We start from the raw sequence: 18,001 nt of genomic DNA, 5'->3' as shown, positions 1-18,001 counted from the left end.
AAAATCAGGAAGCGTATACCCATGTGTGGGTGTGAAAAGGTGCATGGGAATACACCTCCCAAGAAAAGACACTGGATTGGAGTTTATGTTACGCTGCTATCATTCAGTGGTGTTGAGAAGTCTGGCCCAATCCAGCCCTTGTTCATTTTTATAAGAGTCAGCCTGTCAGCATTTTCAGTTGACAGGCAGATGCGCTTATCAGTTATAATTCACCAGCGGCACTAAAAACCCGCTCTGATAAAAAACGCTGGCAGCAGGGCAGGCCAGGACCTCCAAGGCATAGAGAGCCAGTTCATTCCACGTATCCAGATTGGATGCCCAATAATTATAAGGCACAGCGGAATCACGGAGGACGTTGGTACGGTCGGCAAGGTACTCCCTCAGCATCTTCCCAAACTTTGCACTCCTTGTGAGAATATCCTGCGCCTCAGGGCCTGTCCGATGGGAGGGGCTGAGAAAACTCTCCCAGAACTTTTGACAGTGTTGCCCTGCCTCTGCTGGATTGAAGTTATGTCTCTTTCGCCTGTACTCCTTGGTTCTCCAATGAACTGTGACCTCTGCCGCCAGCGTTTTCAGATGGGAATTTTTTTAATAGTTCCGCAACAAGGGCCTTATGGTACAGCCCCATTTTTGTAGACCTGTCCGCCTCAGGAACAAGAAATATGAAGTTCTCCTTGTAGCGTGGGTCTATAAGTGTCACCAACCAGTAATAACTGTCACCCAAAATTTTGAGAACCATGGGAAAGGCAGCGTAACATAAACTCAGCCATGCGTGCCAGACTACTAACAGGTAAGACTTCCGTGTCTTCACCAAGAGGATGACTGACCAGGCTCTCCTCCTCCTCCTCCTCTCTGTCCTCTGGCCATCCACGCTGAGCAGACGGTATGACAGCTGTGCAGATAGTACCGTCTATAGTGCATTAAACTTGCTCCTGTCCTTCCTCCTCCTTCTCCTCTTCCTCATTGTCACCCAATCCACGTTGGGATGAGATGAGGCTTAGCTGTGTGTAATCACCCTGTATGGTTCCTTGCTCCATCTCTTCATGCTCCGCCTGCAATGCATCCTCTTTGATTGTGAGCAGAGAGCGTTTCAGAAGGCAGAGAAGTGGGATGGTGACGTTAATTATGGCATCATCACCGCTCACCATCTTGGTGGAGTCCTCAAAGTTTTGGAGGATGGTACATATGTCTGACATCCATGTCCACTCCTGAGGTCTTATGTGTGGAGTCTGAACTGAATACCGACGGCCTTGTTGATGTTGGTGCTCAACAACTGCCCTCTTCTGCTCACAAATCCTTCCCAACAACTGCAATGTAGAGTTCCAACGTGTGGGGACATCACACACCAGTCTGTGAGCCGGAAGCTGCAAATGCTGCTGAAACACTGCAAGGGCGGCGGAAGCTGTAGCTGACTTTCTAAAATGGGCACACAGGCGGCGTACTTTAACAAGAAGATAAGGCAGCTCCGGGTAGGATTTGAAAAACCGCTGAACCATGAGGTTAAGCACATGGGCCAGGCATGCTACGTGTCTGAGCTCACCTCGCCTCAGAGCCACCACCAGGTTCCGGCCATTGCTACACACGACAATGAGCCACAGATCTGCCTGCTCTTTCAGAGCTGTCCACAACTCTTCAGCATTGTGCGTTTTTTCACCTAAGCATATTAGCTTCAGCAAAGCCGAGGAAGTGCTGCAGTGCTTCCAGCTTGTGACTCATGTGGTCATTTCGGAGATGGAGGCTGAAGAGGAGGAGGAGGCTGAGAAGGATGAGGTGCAGGAGCTGTAGACCGTGGGGGCAACCCTGATTGACCTAGGGCCCACAATCCTTGGCGTCGGGAGGACGTGTTCCCCCAAGGTCCGACTGGGTCCCGGCTTCCACTATGTTAACCCAGTGTGCCGTCAGCGAGATGTACCATCCCTGCCCACAAGTACTTGTCCACGTGTCTGTGGTTAGGTGGATTTTACCGGTAACTGCGTTGTTGAGAGCACGGCTAATGTTTTGGGACACGTGATTGTGTAATGCGGGGACAGCACACCAGGAGAAATAGTGGCGGCTGGGGACCGAGTACGGAGGGACGGCCGACGCCATCAGGTTGCGGAATGCTTTGGTCTCCACGAGCCTAGAAGGCAACATTTAGAGCGCAAGCAGTCGTGAAATGTGAGAATTTAGTAGTGTGGCCTGTGGAGTGTTGGCAGCATATTTGCGCTTGGGTTCCAAGGACTGGGGTATGGACAACTGAACGCTACGCTAGGACAAGGATATGGACGTGCTTCCTGATGCTGCTACTTGAGAGTGTGCAACGACAGGTGCAGGGCAGGAGGCATTTTCGCATGCACTATGGACAGGGGATTGGCTTGCATGCACAACAGCGGAAGAAGCAATGGTGCCACCCGCAGACACAGTTCCTGGACCCTGGGGTTCGGCCCACAAAGTCAGGTGCTTTGCTGCCATGTGCCTGATCATGCTGGTGATGGTCAGGCTGGTCGTTTTACCACCCCTGCTGATGCTGGCCTGGCAGGTGTTGCAAATGGCCTTTTTGGGGTTATGAGTCTTTAAAAAACAACCAGACTCGGGAAGACCTAACAGTTGTACTGGCAACTTCCATTGCGTTGGTGTTACGGGGAACGGTTGCCTGCCTTCTGTCTGCGGCTACCACACTGCTTCTTCCTGCCTGTTGGGGTGCTCTGCCTCCCTCCCCCTGTGTGCTGCTGTCCTCGCTCTGCATGTCCTCCTGCCAGGTTGGGTCAGTTACTATATCATCCACCACATCGTCTTCCACTTCCACACCCTGGTCCTCCTCCTGACTTTCTGGCAATTGTGTCTCATCATCGTCCACCTCTTGTGACACTTTCTCACCGTCGCCTTCGTGTGACCGTGGCTGCTCAAATATTTGGGCATCGTTACACGCGATCTCCTCTTGCCCCGCTTCAAGTGGACTGGGCGAGAGGCCCGAATCTATAAATGGAAAAGTGAACAGCTCTTCAGAGTGTCCAAGTGTGGGATCAGTTGTCTTTGGGTACTCGGCATGGTGGGAGGAAGGAGGATCAGGGTGAGGAATATGCAGTCCAGACTCACGGCTACTGAGACTTGACCGTGTGGAAGACAGGGTGGTGGCTAAGTGACTAGAAGCATTATCCGCTATCCAACCAACAACCTTTTGACACTGCTCTGGGTTCAATAGTGGTGTGCTGCGGTCCCCTAGAAATTGGGACAGGAAGGTCAGGCGAGAATATGTGGGTGTTTGTTGTGGCACAATTTCGGCTTGCCCACAGCCTTGTTCTCGGCCTCTGCATGCACCATTACCATCACGTCCAGTTGCCCGTCCCTTGCCACGTGCCTTGCCCATTTTAAATGGAGGACAGTATCTTCCATGCTCACTACAAATGGCTGAGTTTGGAACGAATTTATATGTGATCCGTGTGATGGAGTAAACAGAGTTTTAAATACCTGGCCTGTAGGTAAGTAGTTTGACCAGAAAACTGCTGTGAATTGTTTCACTGATACACTGAAAGAAATTATTAATGGACACCAGAAATGGCAGTATTTTCTGAAAACACATATGTAATCAGTGTGACGGAGAAAAAAAGTTTTAAATACCTGGCCTGTTGGTAACTGTTTTGAACAGCAAACCAGTGTCAAAAACTTTGCTGACACACTGAAAAATTTTTTTAATGGAGGCCAGAAATGACAGTATTTTCTGAAAATGTATATGTGATCTGTGTGACGGAGAAAACACGGTTTTAAATACCTGGCCTGTAGGTAACTGTTTTGAACAGCAAACCAGTGTCAACAACTTTGCTGACACACTGAAAAAAAAATTTAATGGAAGTCAGAAATGGCAGTATTTTCTGAAAATGTATATGAGATCCATATGACGGAGAAAACACAGTTTTCAATAGATGGATTTTTATCGCTGTAATATGGAAAGGACCTGGCTGTATTCTGCAGTGCCAACAAGCAAATGGCGCAGAAAAACCGTGTTCTCTGGATTGCTTTTTAAGCAAATAATGAGGATTAAGATGCAAAAAAAATTATTCCTGGCCCCTGAGACCTGGGCCTATTTCCAGAAATATCTAACAGCAGCAGCCGACAGAACTGGAATGGAGCCTCTTGTGCTATATGCACTGCAGTCTGCTATATACACTGCCTGCCTATATACACTGCCTGCCTGATATTTCTGCAGATGGATTAGTCCTCAAAAGGACTGTTTGTTAAGATGGATATGTGTAATGTACGGTTTTTCTCCCTAGACTGTAATGCCCACAACCAACATGGCTACGGCATTACAATGCATGGCAGGCAATCCCTGCATGTTCATTTGCTCTCTAAAGAGCGCCAAACATGCAGGGAGGGGACCCGAGTTCCTGTCTGAGCAACCCGGAAATACTCGCCGAGCTTGTCGAGCACCATGATGCTCAGGCGTGTACCGAGTAGTGGCGAGCACGTTCGCTCATCACTAAAGATCATAGTTAGGAGTTGTGGACATTGAGGAAGTTATTGAGTGTGACACCATAGTATGGTGGGGAAATATGGGTTAGTTAGCTTCAGAAAGCAGGAAGACATAGGAAGAGATGGTTGGTAGACAGTCATTGTTACTTTGCAATATATTTTGTACATGCACTAAGCTCCACATAAACACAGTCCTAATATAACATGGATGTTACAGAAACAGAGAGGAATATGTTACACATCTCCTCTTTCACTTTGACCAGATGTAAATGAATGTAATGTGCTGTACAAATCCAAAATGATGGCAGTCACATTCTCATTGATGCATGTAAAATGTACCTTAATTAAAAATGTGTCATTTCCAATCACTGTAGTCTGTACTATGGGAATATGGGTTTACTCAGACTGTGAATTTGTGGAAATGTTTCATAATTTATGCTTTTAATGTACATCTGCTATAACTAGTGATGATCAAATCTGCAGAGGTTCGATTTCGGCAAATCACTCAAATTTATCTCTAAAACTCGATTTACCTCACAGTTATTCAATGCAAATTAAATGTCCCTTATTATGTTCTGGTGTCTGTAGAGACCCCAGAGCATAAAAGAAAAAATGTAAAAAAAAATGTAAAAAAAATAAAATAAAAAAAAATACTACTTACCCTATTTTTCACCTATTATGCCACCCACGCTTACCGCTGTCCAGTCCTTATTGCCTCTTCCATTCCCTTTCACCTGTAACGGCCATCTTCATAGGCCTGCTACACTTTGGGCTTTGGCTTCCAGTGCAATTATAACTTTGAAGTCTATGGGTGCTGTGCCGTCGAGCTGCATATCGTGATGTCCTGACATGCATTACCTGAGATATAGTCAGCATCGAAGACTGGGCATGACGACACGATGTGTGCCGCAAAGCAAGACATGCAATGACTTCCCAGGCCTAGTCATGCCACGGTCCAGACTGAATCAGGAAGAAGAAGATGCGCACACCGTGTGAAACCGTAAGGAAGAGGCACCAAGATCTGGATAATGGACAGCGAGGGCGACGGGACAGGAAAGTGGTTAGGTGACTATTCATTGTTTTTCACTTTTTAACAGCCCTATGGTTCAGCAACATGGGAGCCAGCCAAAATCCATATTTCAGAGACTGCAAATTTTTGTAAAATTCAAAGAGAATTCAATGCCACTTGAATTATAAATGCGCTCATATCTAGTTCTAACTCATCAATGTGTAAAACTATTTTCTATTAATTTTTGGCATTATGCCATAATGAAATTTGTGATTTAAAGTATTGATAATTAGTGAAAGAAAAAAAGGTAAAGATTTGGTCTTTAAAGAGGACCTTTGACCAGTTTGAGAATGCTAAAACGGCCACATCATGAAATAGTGCCTGCAAAGCTGAATAAAACTTCGTTTTAAAATTGTAATTTCTTTTGTCTGTTTGTTATCTTTTAAAGATTAGTTTACAATTTATGTTAAGTTCAAGAGAGCCTTACCAGAGATTCTTCTCTGGGGGGGGGGTGTACTTTTTCCATGGCATGACATGGATCAATCATAAACAGGCAGCATAATACTTGTGAAAAAAGAACACACCCTCACAATAGATTAGAGTAGGTTTCTCAGTGTGAGAAATGTAATGAAAGAGACTCATCTCTCACTGATTTCACTGCAGAGCTGTGTGTGATCACAAAGTGCTGCGAGTAGAGTAGAGGTGAGTGTGATTATAGATACCTTTCAGCTTTCATCTAATGGTAGTCAGTGTGGAAGTAGGGGCGGTATAGCAGAGCTGAGCTTTGTCTCATTACAAATATCTCGGCAGCTGCAGCTCTCCTCAACACAATGCTGTCAGCTCAGCTGTTCTCTCCTCCACCTACACTGTTCGCCATGATATGAAAGCTGAAGTGTTAGTAATCTCTGCTATTCTCCCTGCACTTGTAATCACACACATTTCTGTGGTGAGACCAGTAAGGATATCACCACTCCTTTATCAATTTATATAACAGAATTTCTCTATATTCCCTTTTTTACTTATTGACTGTATCTCTCACCATACCTATACTATTTATGAGCTTTTCCACTCCCTTTGACACTTCCTTTCCGCTCCCACATTTTCAAATCCTCAGTGGGTGTTTCTTCAATTATTGTTGGTGCCCATTTTAGGCTACTTAAACCCCTCTTTCTCCTGTGTGCACTGTACAGTTGGTTTTTACACTTGAGAAAGACGCCAGTCTGGCATGGAAATGCGTTGTGGAATAAAAGCTGCTTTTTTATATATTGGATCAAGGATCCTTATTTTGTTTAGCTCAGCCCAAACCGTGAATGGTCTTTTCCTTCAAACTGGTGAAAGGTCCTCTTTACGTTCAATACTGACATGCCTGGATTTGTCTGCAAGCTGTTCAACTTTTATTTTACTAAAGCTTTCTCTGTTGGTCTCATGCCTGTGATACTCAGCAGAAATATGAATCTTACACTTCACTATTACAACCCCCATTCCCACAACTTCAGTTAGGATTGAGGTAACCAAATTGGTCTAGATCTAAAGAGCCCCCCCGCCGAGCAGGTATGTAACCAGACAATAAAAGAATTGAGTTTCAATTTCTAAATGCAACAAAGATAAAGAAAGTAACTAGAAATCTACAAGGAAAGGCAGGATGACAAATGGAGCGGGGCCAGTCAACAATGAAAGGGAAGAATGAAGAGTGTGAAGATATCATGGAGTTAATGTGAGTCAGATAATAGAGGTTAAGCATAACCGGTATGGGGTATTTTGGGACAGACAAGATAGTAGTCAGATGAGCCTAGGGTCTGTTCTCAGGGGTTAAACAGGAACAGAATTAGATACAATGGATTAGTCAGGAAAGTTAGGTCACAAGTTACATCAAGTTTGTAAGTTGAGGTACAAGATCACAAGCGACAAAATAAGCCAATCCAAGTAGCTACATCTTTAACTGGCATTGGCTCTGGGGTACCAGCACTTTAAATATTTTTCACTCTTTTTCAGCTCTGCCACAACACTTTTTGTGGTTGCTTCAGAGCAGAGAAGGTGGGATGAGTGTTCGTTAAAGGGGTAGTAGGAAAGTAAAACCTATTTTAATCTTAAATGTCTATCTATTTCATGTAATAACCTAATCACTTTTCTAATACACTTTAATTTAATACTCTAACTGCTTTATTTTTCATTTTTTAAGTACCTCCTCCGATGATGCTTTTTTTGAGAATTCCAGTGCATGGTGGTATAGTCAAAGGAAGCATCATCAGGGGGCAAAGGCTGCGGTCACTACTACAGCTTCTGCCCCCTCCCTGTAACGAAGCTTCATCAGTGACGGCTGTTTCAGGGGCTGGGCTAGTCCCCGCTCTACTGGGCATGCGTCAATTGTCAATTCCAATATATGCTCAGTAGATTCTGCCACTGTACAATATGCACAGTGACAGCACACTCCCTCAGTGGCTCTGAACAGAAATAATGAACTGGCAAGAGAGCGCACTGTCAGTGCACATTGTAAGATTACCCGGCATCAGGGGTGGGATTCAAACTTTTAACAAAAGGTTCTGTGTTTGTGTGTAGGAAAACCACGCCCATTTTTTTAAAGCCACACCCTTTTATACGCCACACCCATTTACACACACCTTTTCCTCAAACATATACAAGTAGGAACGCAGTCAAACAGTTGAAAAAAAAAAAATTGGAGTGTGATCAGAACAGTGCACGTTCTGGCCGGCGGCTCTCCTGACCTGAGTGTGACAGCTGCATGTATTTCTATACAGCTGTCTCACTTGGCTGACCGGCTGGCCAGGCTGTGCGACATACTGTCTGCGCCCTAATGGTAATTAAAAGTAAAATTTCTATACCCTTCCTGCAAACTGGTGTTACTCAAGTCCCATCTATGTCAAACAATGATGATTTTAATTGCAAAGTTAAATTGTCATATTTCCATAACTATAGTAATGTCAAAATAAATACTGAACTGTGTGGCATGGTGTGAAAGATTAAGGGATTTGAACTAAATACTAATTTGTTAGCTAAAAAATAACATGCAGTTTACTGATTATATATTTTAATATTCAACAGAAACTGCAGATAAAAATCCACATTAGACAATTATATACACGAAGGTTACTGTCCTGACATACAGTATGTACAGGACTGCACAAATTGTCAGCATGCATTGACAGGAAGCAGTGCTGAGGTCTAGCAGTATCAGGACTGATTCAGCAGGCAAATACTGTAGAACAGTCAAGCAACAAAAAAATGTGAATTCGACCATGAATGGGTGGTCACAAATTACATTATGACCAGAAAAAATGTAGTAACAATATAAAAGAATGAGTTAAAGTAAAATGGGCCCCACATAGTTCTTCAGGCAGAATAATGGCCCACATAGCCCTCCATACAGAATAATGGGCCCCACATAGCCCTCCATACAGAATAATGGCCCCACATAGTCCTCCATACAGAATAATGGGCCCCACATAGTCCTTCATACAGAATAATGGCCCCACATAGCCCTTCATACAGAATAATGGCCCCACATAGTCCTCCATACAGTATAATGACCCCACATAGTCCTCCATACAGTATAATGGACCCCACATAGTCGTCCATACAGGATAATGGGCCCCACATAGTCCTCCATACAGAATAATGGGCCCCACATAGTCCTCCATACAGTATAATGGGCCCCACATAGTCCTCCATACAGTATAATGGGCCCACCTAGTCCTCCATACAGTATAATGGCCCCACATAGTCTTCCATACAGAATAATAGGCCCCCACACAGTGCTCCATACTGTATACATGACCGCGCATGGCGCTCCACACAGTATACATGGCCCCGCATGGCGCTGCACACAGTATACATGGTCCCTCGTGGCGCTGCACACAGTATACATGGCCCCACATGGTGCTGCACATAGTATACATGGCCGCACATGGTGCTGCACATAGTATTCATGGCCCTGCACTGCACTGCACACAGTATACATGGCGCTGCACACCATATACATGGCGCTGCACACAGTATACATGGCCCCACATGGTGCGGCACACAGTATACATGGCCCCGCATAGCGCTGCACATAGTATACATGGCCCTGCACTGCACTGCACACAGTATACATGGCACTGCACGCCGTATACATGGCGCTGCATACAGTATACATGGCCCCGCATGGTACTGCACACAGTATACATGGCGCTGCTCGCAGTATACATGGCGCTGCACACAGTATACATGGCCCCGCATGGCGCTGCACACAGTATACATGGCGCTGCATGCAGTATACATGACCCCAGATTGAAATAATAAATACTCACCTCTGCCATTCCAATGCTGATCTGGTGTCTTCATAAAATGCAGTCCTACCTGTGGCCCTATGTGCCGTCCGTCCCCTTTTCACAATTGCCACGGTCACCTCCAAGCAGGCCGCGCGCCCTCCCAGCAGGCCGGGTGCTCTTGGATAGGAGGGCTCGTGCATAGGAGAGTGGCCGAGACAGCATTGAAGCGATAGCCCCTTGAGAGAAATCACTGAACCGGATCGCGGCTCTGGATCTCCCCAGTTCGGGGAACCGGCTGCTCTTCTAACAAGCTGTTCCATCGAATCGGGGAGAACGGGCCGAATTCCACCCCGCCCGGCATCGTGCAGAAAAAGCTGAGGCAAGCACAGTTCTTGCAGTTCTTGCAAGTGATGGCTGCTAACTAAAGAGTTAAAGGGACTCTGTCACCAGGTTTTTTCTACCTAATCTGAGAGGAGCATAATGTAGAGGCAGGGACACGTATTCCAGAAATGTGTTATTTACTGGGCTGCTTATTGTAGTGTTGATTAAATTACTGCTTCATCAGTAGTAGATTATCACTTGAGGACTAGTAAACCTGCAGCCATGTAGTCCTCCATATTCATGAGCTCTGTATAACCCCACCCCCACCACTGATCCACTTTCTGTGTACACTGTACATGGGTAGAAAGCTGCCAATTAGTGGTGTGGGCGTGATTATACAGAGCTCAACATTCAGATATTTGATAGATCTGCAGCACATAAAACAGGAAATGTAACAAAATGGCAGCAAGCAGCCTAGTAAGTGACATATCGCTGGAATCAGGGTCTCTGCCCCTACATTATGCTGCTCTTATATATAGTAGCAAAAACCTGGTGACTCATTCCCTTTAATAAACTGAAAGTTTTTCATATTTTGTAAGCCTTTTTATATTTTGCAGCCAGTCTTTTATGCATACAAAAAACAATGAGAAAAAGTAGCTCCTAAGTGGGAACAGTGCATATTTCTCTGACAGAGATTATATACAGCAGTTCGCTAAATTTGCTTTCACTGTAGATTTATACAATGTTAGCAGAAACAATAGTGACCATTTAAATTAGACCTTGAGGCTGGCCTTGAAGATACACCCTGTTCTCTGCCAGCTGCTCAGTTTATCAGAAAAAAAGGGAAATATATTCCTTTTCTTAAATCTTTCAGTTTATAGTCTATAAAGGTCTATGGCTTACAAAGCTCATTTCATGATGTCGTCACCATCTTTGGGTACTTTTTCCATAATTTACAAACAGGTTGGGTCCTACAAAAAGTTACTTTTATTTATCAAATCATAGAACATGACATTGTCGCACTACAAGTTCAAGACGGGAATAACCTCTGATGATTTGTGGCGCTGAGCCAAGCTATCATCTGATTGCAAGACCGGTAGCATTAAAAATGGGGTTGTCAAGATGAGACAACCCTCTTAATTTACAGCAGTAGGAATGATATATAAGATGAGAAGGAACCTTTAAAAGTTCAAACATTTTATGAAAAGGGGCCTGTCCAGATTGAATTCCCTCAATAACATAATGGCATTTAAAAATACACTTTTTAGTCATACATTCTATTTTTTAATGCAATGCAAAAACAATTTTTTTCCGCAGTGTTGGAAGAACGTTAGCAAGAGATTGCCAACATGATTAAAGTGAATGTATTAAAATAAAAAGAAACCAGGCACCACATAGGGACACAGCTTCTGCCAAATCAGCTCACAGATCTTTTGCGCTAACAACAATTAAGAAGTGAAATGAAGCCAAAATAATCTGTCATCTGTTTCCAAAAAAATCTTTTTTTTTTTAAGCCAAAGACGTAATTTAAAAGGAATTTAAAGACAAAAACACAAAAATATCATATAATAAATGTTCAAGTTATTTATCTAACATTTGTTGTAAAACACATAATTAACAATTGTAACATACATGATAGATCACACATATTCCAGTTCTCTTAATACAGCAGTTTTTAGATTTTTGAAAGCGGTTGTCCGATACCTATAATTCAATTTATAAATATCTGTCTTTAAGCCCTAACAAATTTTGTAATTTGATTCTTTCTATACAGCAAATCCCTATTATTTCTTTTTTTCTTTACTTCCTGTTATGTTTCGTTTGACGGAAGTCTCAAATGGGACATCACAGGAGGATGGCCCTTCAATCATTTTCCAGTCACTGCAATCATCCCCTCTGCCCCCCAAAACAGAACATCATTAGGGGGCAGCACTGCTGTCACGTACCATAGCTTCAATCACCGCTGTTCCCTGATAATGTCCTGGTTCATGATGGGTGATGGAAAAGTGGCCACAGCTTCAGACCATGCTGTCCGCATCTTCAGTGGCCACCACTACATTCCAGTCCTCGCCGCTTGCATCTTCAGTGGCAGCCACCACAGTCACGGCTTCTAACATTGCCGCTTCTTTCCATGAAATAAGACATCATTAGAGGACTGTGATAGAAACAGAGTGAGCAACAGCAGCGCAGCTCCACAGCTTGTCACCACCCTAAAACAATTCATCATCAGGGGTGGTGATAGAAGCAGGGTGAGTGACAGCAGCTGCTCCCTAATGACAATTTGTTTAAGGGTGGTGACCCCTGATGACATCTCATTTCAGGGAAAGAAGCGGTGGCAGGTGCAATGGAATATGCAGGCAGTGGGCAGAGAAGAAGTGTGGCGGGGGCTACTGAAGCTGCGGTCACTTTTCCATCACTTCTCCTGAAGATACATGATGCCAACAGGGGACGACAGTGACAGAATCTGTGGCGAGCGACCGAAGCGAAGTTCCCTGATGACATACTGTTTCAGCGGAGAAGACAGAAATTGCGGAGTAGTTACTGCAGGCCTATCCTACTGTGACGTCTTGTTTCAAACTCCCCCTCAAATGAAACACCACAGGAAGTAAGGGAAAAAAAAAACAAAGATATGGAACAGCAGGATAGGGAGAATGGCAGGGAATTTTACAATAAAGCAAATTACAAAGAATAGATATTTGGAAAGGGCGTTATGATTATCCAACAACCCCTTTATATCTTTTTAACGTTTGATCTAGCATTTTATTCAGTTCTTTGTGTGCTAGTAATCAGTATAAATTTTATAGATATGGCTATCGATGAAAAAGTCAACAACTTGTCAAGGAGAAAAGCAATATAAAAAGAAACAATAAAATAACATGGACGACACTTCATCATACTGCGTATAATACAAATGAAAGTCCCCCAGTTGCACAGTAAAATGTACTATCCAATGCCTTGGATACACCCATAGTCTCATTTTTTTTACAAACCAACAAAAATACATAAGAACAGATATGGAATCAACAACATTATAGAAAAATAATGATTAAACTTTTTTTTTTTCAGTTAGCCTGGTCATAAAAGAATGAGATCAGCTTCGGTCATCATGAAGACACAGAATCCTTTTCTACTGTAAACTACCAGGGAAATACTTTTCATACATTTTGTACCCTGGACCAGGAAAGATGAGGACATTACCATAGGCAAGCAAGAACTCCTCCACTATCTTAGTGTAATAATGAGGAAGGGCGTAGCCTTCCCTTGGCACTGAGATAGTTAAAAGAAGTGTTCCTGTAGTTAGACCTCTCTGAACTGTTGGTAGGCCAAGCTAAGGGGTTAGCTTCAGTGGTCCAGTCAGCAGAGTAAAGGGGGAACTTAGTGCCCTGATCAAGCCTTGAGTGATATAGAGCTTGTTCCTGGCATAATTCCTTGTGGGCTGCAGTACCTGTAAACAGCCACAAGATGCCCCTGTCCTGGGTGCAGATGTCAGGTTGAGTCTGCTAGCAGTGTTACAGAGAGTGATGGGTTAATACTGAGTGATGACAGCTCACAGAGGGTGGGCACCTTAAGAAAATCCCTTCTTAGTTTCCTGAGGCAGGAAGAGATGCTCAGTTAGAGATAGGACAGTGAACCGTATGGACAGCCTGAATATATGGTGGCTGCTAGGGTAGACAGGAGCTCCATACCCTCAGACAGTGGAATCACCAGTGTGAAAGTCTCCCTACGCAAGAGCAAGAGTCCTGTTAGCCGGCCGGAGAAACTCAAAGGAAGTGTTGAGGACCCGGGGCACTTCTAGTCTGCAGGAAGCAGAGGAAGATAAATAGGACTCCAGGCTAAGACGTGGGGGAGATATCGGATCCAGATCACTGTTGGTATTGCAGAAGAGTCTCTTGGGCTAGAGATTAGAGTCACAGAGATGCTTCACTTAAAGAGGGAACCAGGGCTGAAGATGTTGCCAGCGCCTGTGAGAGAGATAATAACCTGTCGGGCCTTATCCATTATATCTGCCTGTAAATATTGTACATATTCCTCTTCCCCAAGTAAAGTCCAAGTTCTGGTTAAGAACCTCGTGTCCTCTGAATTTATTGCTGCCCTGGTCCCAGAAGAGAAATGCCTGGAGACAGCCGCGATCGGATGGTTTGAAGTAAGTGGAGAGCACGACATACACAGCCACACTTCAGAGGGAGGACACGAATTGTCTGTAGTGTGCCAGAGCGAGAGGAAGCTACAGCTCGCCCACGACTACCTCGCTGGGGCACCTTATATTAGACCACTAGAGCTAATGACATTAATTCTTTCATGCCTATCCAATTTTTTTGTTTTTGTATGTTTGTTTTGGCCTCACTTTCTTCCAAGAACCATAACTTTTCTATTTTTCAGTCAATATAGTAACATGAGTGCTTTTCTTAAAGAGACAAGATGTTTATTTTGAAATCCACCATTCATTTTACCATATAATTTAATCGAAAATTCCAAGTGAAAACGCAATTCTGCCATTGTTATATTGTTTTGTTTTTATGGAGTTCATGGTGTAGTAAAAATGATCTGACAATATTATTCTTGAGGTCAGTATGATTATGACAGTACAAAATTTATAAACTTTTCCACACTTTAGTGGTTAACAAAAAATTAAAATTGCTTTTTGTCACCGTTTACTGAGACCAGTAATTTTTGTTATTTTTGATGGACCTGTGTAAGGGCTTGTTTTTTGCACTGAGCTAACATTTTCATTTTTATTTATTTTTATTTGTTATTTTTAAATTTTTGAAGTGGAAAAAGCAAAATGATTTTTACTTTGATATGTATTTTTTTTTAATATTATTACTTTTTTTATTATTCATCTATAGAGGATTTGAAACTGCAATTTCTGGATTGATTATATTATACTATATTGAATTATATAATTAAGTGATGTTATCCAGTTGAGCTTCATAGAGGACCTACATGGTAGCAATGGGGCTTTCAGCTTATCCCTAGTTATCATGGTATCTCATTGACACACTATGATCGGGTCACGTAAGTACCAATGGAAGCTGGTGCACGAGCACCCCTGTCAACCAAACCTTTTAACCACTGCTATCAGTGATAGGCAGTGGCATATAAATGATTAAACAGCAATGTTCACTTTTTCTGTTGCAGGCAGATGCTTGTGGCGTAACAAAATTGCCATCTGCTAAGTATGAAGCGGACTCAGCTCCTGAGCCTGCTCAATACACTTGCATCCTGACTGTGACATACAGCTACATCATGGTGTGCAAAGGGGTTACTCTCCCATATCTAACACGATCAGGGAAGTCTAAAATATTTTACCTTATTTTATGATACCTAAACCTTGAATATTCCCTTGTCTATCTGATTTATGACCATACCTAAGTTCAACTGTCACAGGTCATAAATTAAATATAAGATAGCTCAGCTCAGGAAAAGAGATATAAAGGGTTACAAACTGCTGACAGAGCAGCTCGCCAATGGATTCACTGTTAAAAAAGCACTCCTCCTCCTTCTCCCATCAAAGTTTTTCTCCTCTTAATATATTTCAGTCATCATATTATATAGGACTGTGTACTTACAATTGCTCATTTTGCCTTTCTACCCAGTTAATTCTCCTCTTTTACCTTAGGTCTATGGCATCACATGATTAAAAACTGACCAGCTGAATCCTTCTAAGATCTATGTAGAAACAGGAAGTCTCTTTTCCCTGCATGAGTCATCAGTAGAACTACAATTATACATCACTGCAAAGTCCCTTGCAGCTCAGCTCCACCTCCTCCAGTTGTAATGATCACTCAGGCAGGGAAACTTGACCTCCTGTTTCTACATAGAGATTAGAAGGATTCAGTTAGTCAGTGTTTAGTCATGTGATGTCAGAGATCGAATGGAGAATTGAAGAATTAACTGGGTAGAAAGGCAAAATGAGCAATTGTAAGTACACTGTGCTATATAATATGATGATTACAATATATTAAGAGAATAAAAACTTTGATGGGAGGAGGAGTGCTTCTTTGATTCATTCTGCCTCCCGCTACGAACAGTGATAAATAGGGGCTGTAAATGCTAAACCATTTAGAAAATTTAATTAAACCCCATTTCAGCTTTTAGTCCAAAATATCTGCAAACAGTAAAAAAAACAAAAGTGTATACATCCTTTAGTGCAGTTCGTGGTCTAATATTCTTTATTGTCAAAAGTAAAATGGTTATTTCTATTTGCAGGAAAGACTTCAGTAAAATACAGAAGGCAAACTATTCACTGTTACTCTATTTTTTAGAAACATCAACGTAATCACTTGCAAGCAGCCCAGATTCCATTTCCGTTTTCCATTGAACTAGCAATGTGTGTCACCAATTCTGTTTAATTGCCACTGACGTCTCTACCATTGAATTGTACAAGAAAGAAATGGGCTCAAAAATCAATCATGTGATTTTCTTGCTTTTATAATCTTTTTTCGTCAGTCAGACTAGTTGGTTCCAATATTTATTCCCATTTGTTGACTTGGCTCAGCAGTTGATTAGGGGTTTATTACAACATTTCAGTTGCCTAAATATCTTCGCACTTATTGTTTGATTTTCATATAAAAAATGGAAAAAAAAAAACGAGTAAAATATGAGAATTTTTTTTTAGACCCGTAAGAGAAGTGAAGAAGTGCCATTATGGGTGCACTGTAGAAATGTTATTAATCTTGTAAAGAATTTGTAGATTACATTAATGGGTGATGCAGTTTACATTGCATAACCATTTCCTTTTCCTGGATTATGAAAGTATAACATAAAATTGATTCTGATGATCAAGTTCTTGCTGTAAATGTAGCTGTTTTCATAGCTTCAAAGTTTTAGACTTTAAAGTGAACCAGTCAGCTGACACATGCCCAATCCACGAGCATGCATCAGACATTGTCTGTATGATCTCTGCCAGGTATGTTTGACTCTGAAACCCTCCAGGGCTTCAGACAAGCACATAAGCCGCCGGGGACTGAGCCATTTGGAAGACTGGTTGGACAGGCGGGTCCCTGGCAACTTCTTCCCGCCCACTGCTCTAGAGTGGTAGGTCTCTGCCTATTTGCGTAACTCCATCAAGTTCAAGTACAGTCCAAGATTATATGAACACAATATTTCATGAGGCAGGTGAAGTCAACAAGTTTTCCAAGAACAAGACCTTTGTGACCTCCGGCAAATTTTTTTACATTTTCCCAGCATGTTTGGGGTGTCTTTTTATAACTGATGTATTCTGGAAAATTTTTTTTTAAACTCTTTTCAACAATGAAGAAAATTCTTCAACTGCTTGTCATCTTTTGAAACCTGAACTGGTTGAAACATGCCCAAAAAACTGAACCTGGGAACAGCAAGTTATTTTTACGCAGAAATGTATCTGTTCATTCTTTTGAGTGATAATTCTTTTGAACGTTGAACCTACTCCGAAACCCGTCTGAAAAAGATGTTGTGTGGACATACCTTTACAATCAAGAGGAAGGGAAAAACACCATGATATACAGTGGGTACGGAAAGTATTTAGACCACTTTAAATTTTTCACTCTTTGTTTCATTGCAGCCATTTGGTAAATTCTAAAAAGTAATTTTTTTTCTCATTAAAGTACACTCTGCACCCCATCTTGACTGAAAAAAACAGAAATGTAGAAAATTTTGCAAATTTATTAAAAAAGAAAAACTGAAATATCACATGGTCATAAGTATTCAGACCCTTTGCTCAGACACTCATATTTAAGTTACATGCTGTCTATTTCCTTGTGATCCACCTTGAGATGGTTCTACTCCTTCATTGAAGTCCAGCTGTGTTTAATTAAACTAATAGGACTTGATTTGGAAAGGCACACACCTGTCTGTATAAGACCTCACAGCTCACAGTGCATGTCAGACCAAATGAGAATCATGAGCTCAAAGGAACTGCCCAAGGAGCTCAGAGACAGAATTATGGCAAGGCACAGATCTGGCCAAGGTTACA

This window comes from Phyllobates terribilis, unplaced genomic scaffold, assembly GCF_046119375.1.
Source record: "Phyllobates terribilis strain yellow unplaced genomic scaffold, ASM4611937v1 Scaffold_7__3_contigs__length_470593459, whole genome shotgun sequence".
Classification (NCBI taxonomy): Eukaryota; Metazoa; Chordata; class Amphibia; order Anura; family Dendrobatidae; genus Phyllobates; species Phyllobates terribilis.
The sequence above is the reverse complement of the archived record's forward strand: the minus strand, read 5'-3'. Positions refer to the sequence as shown.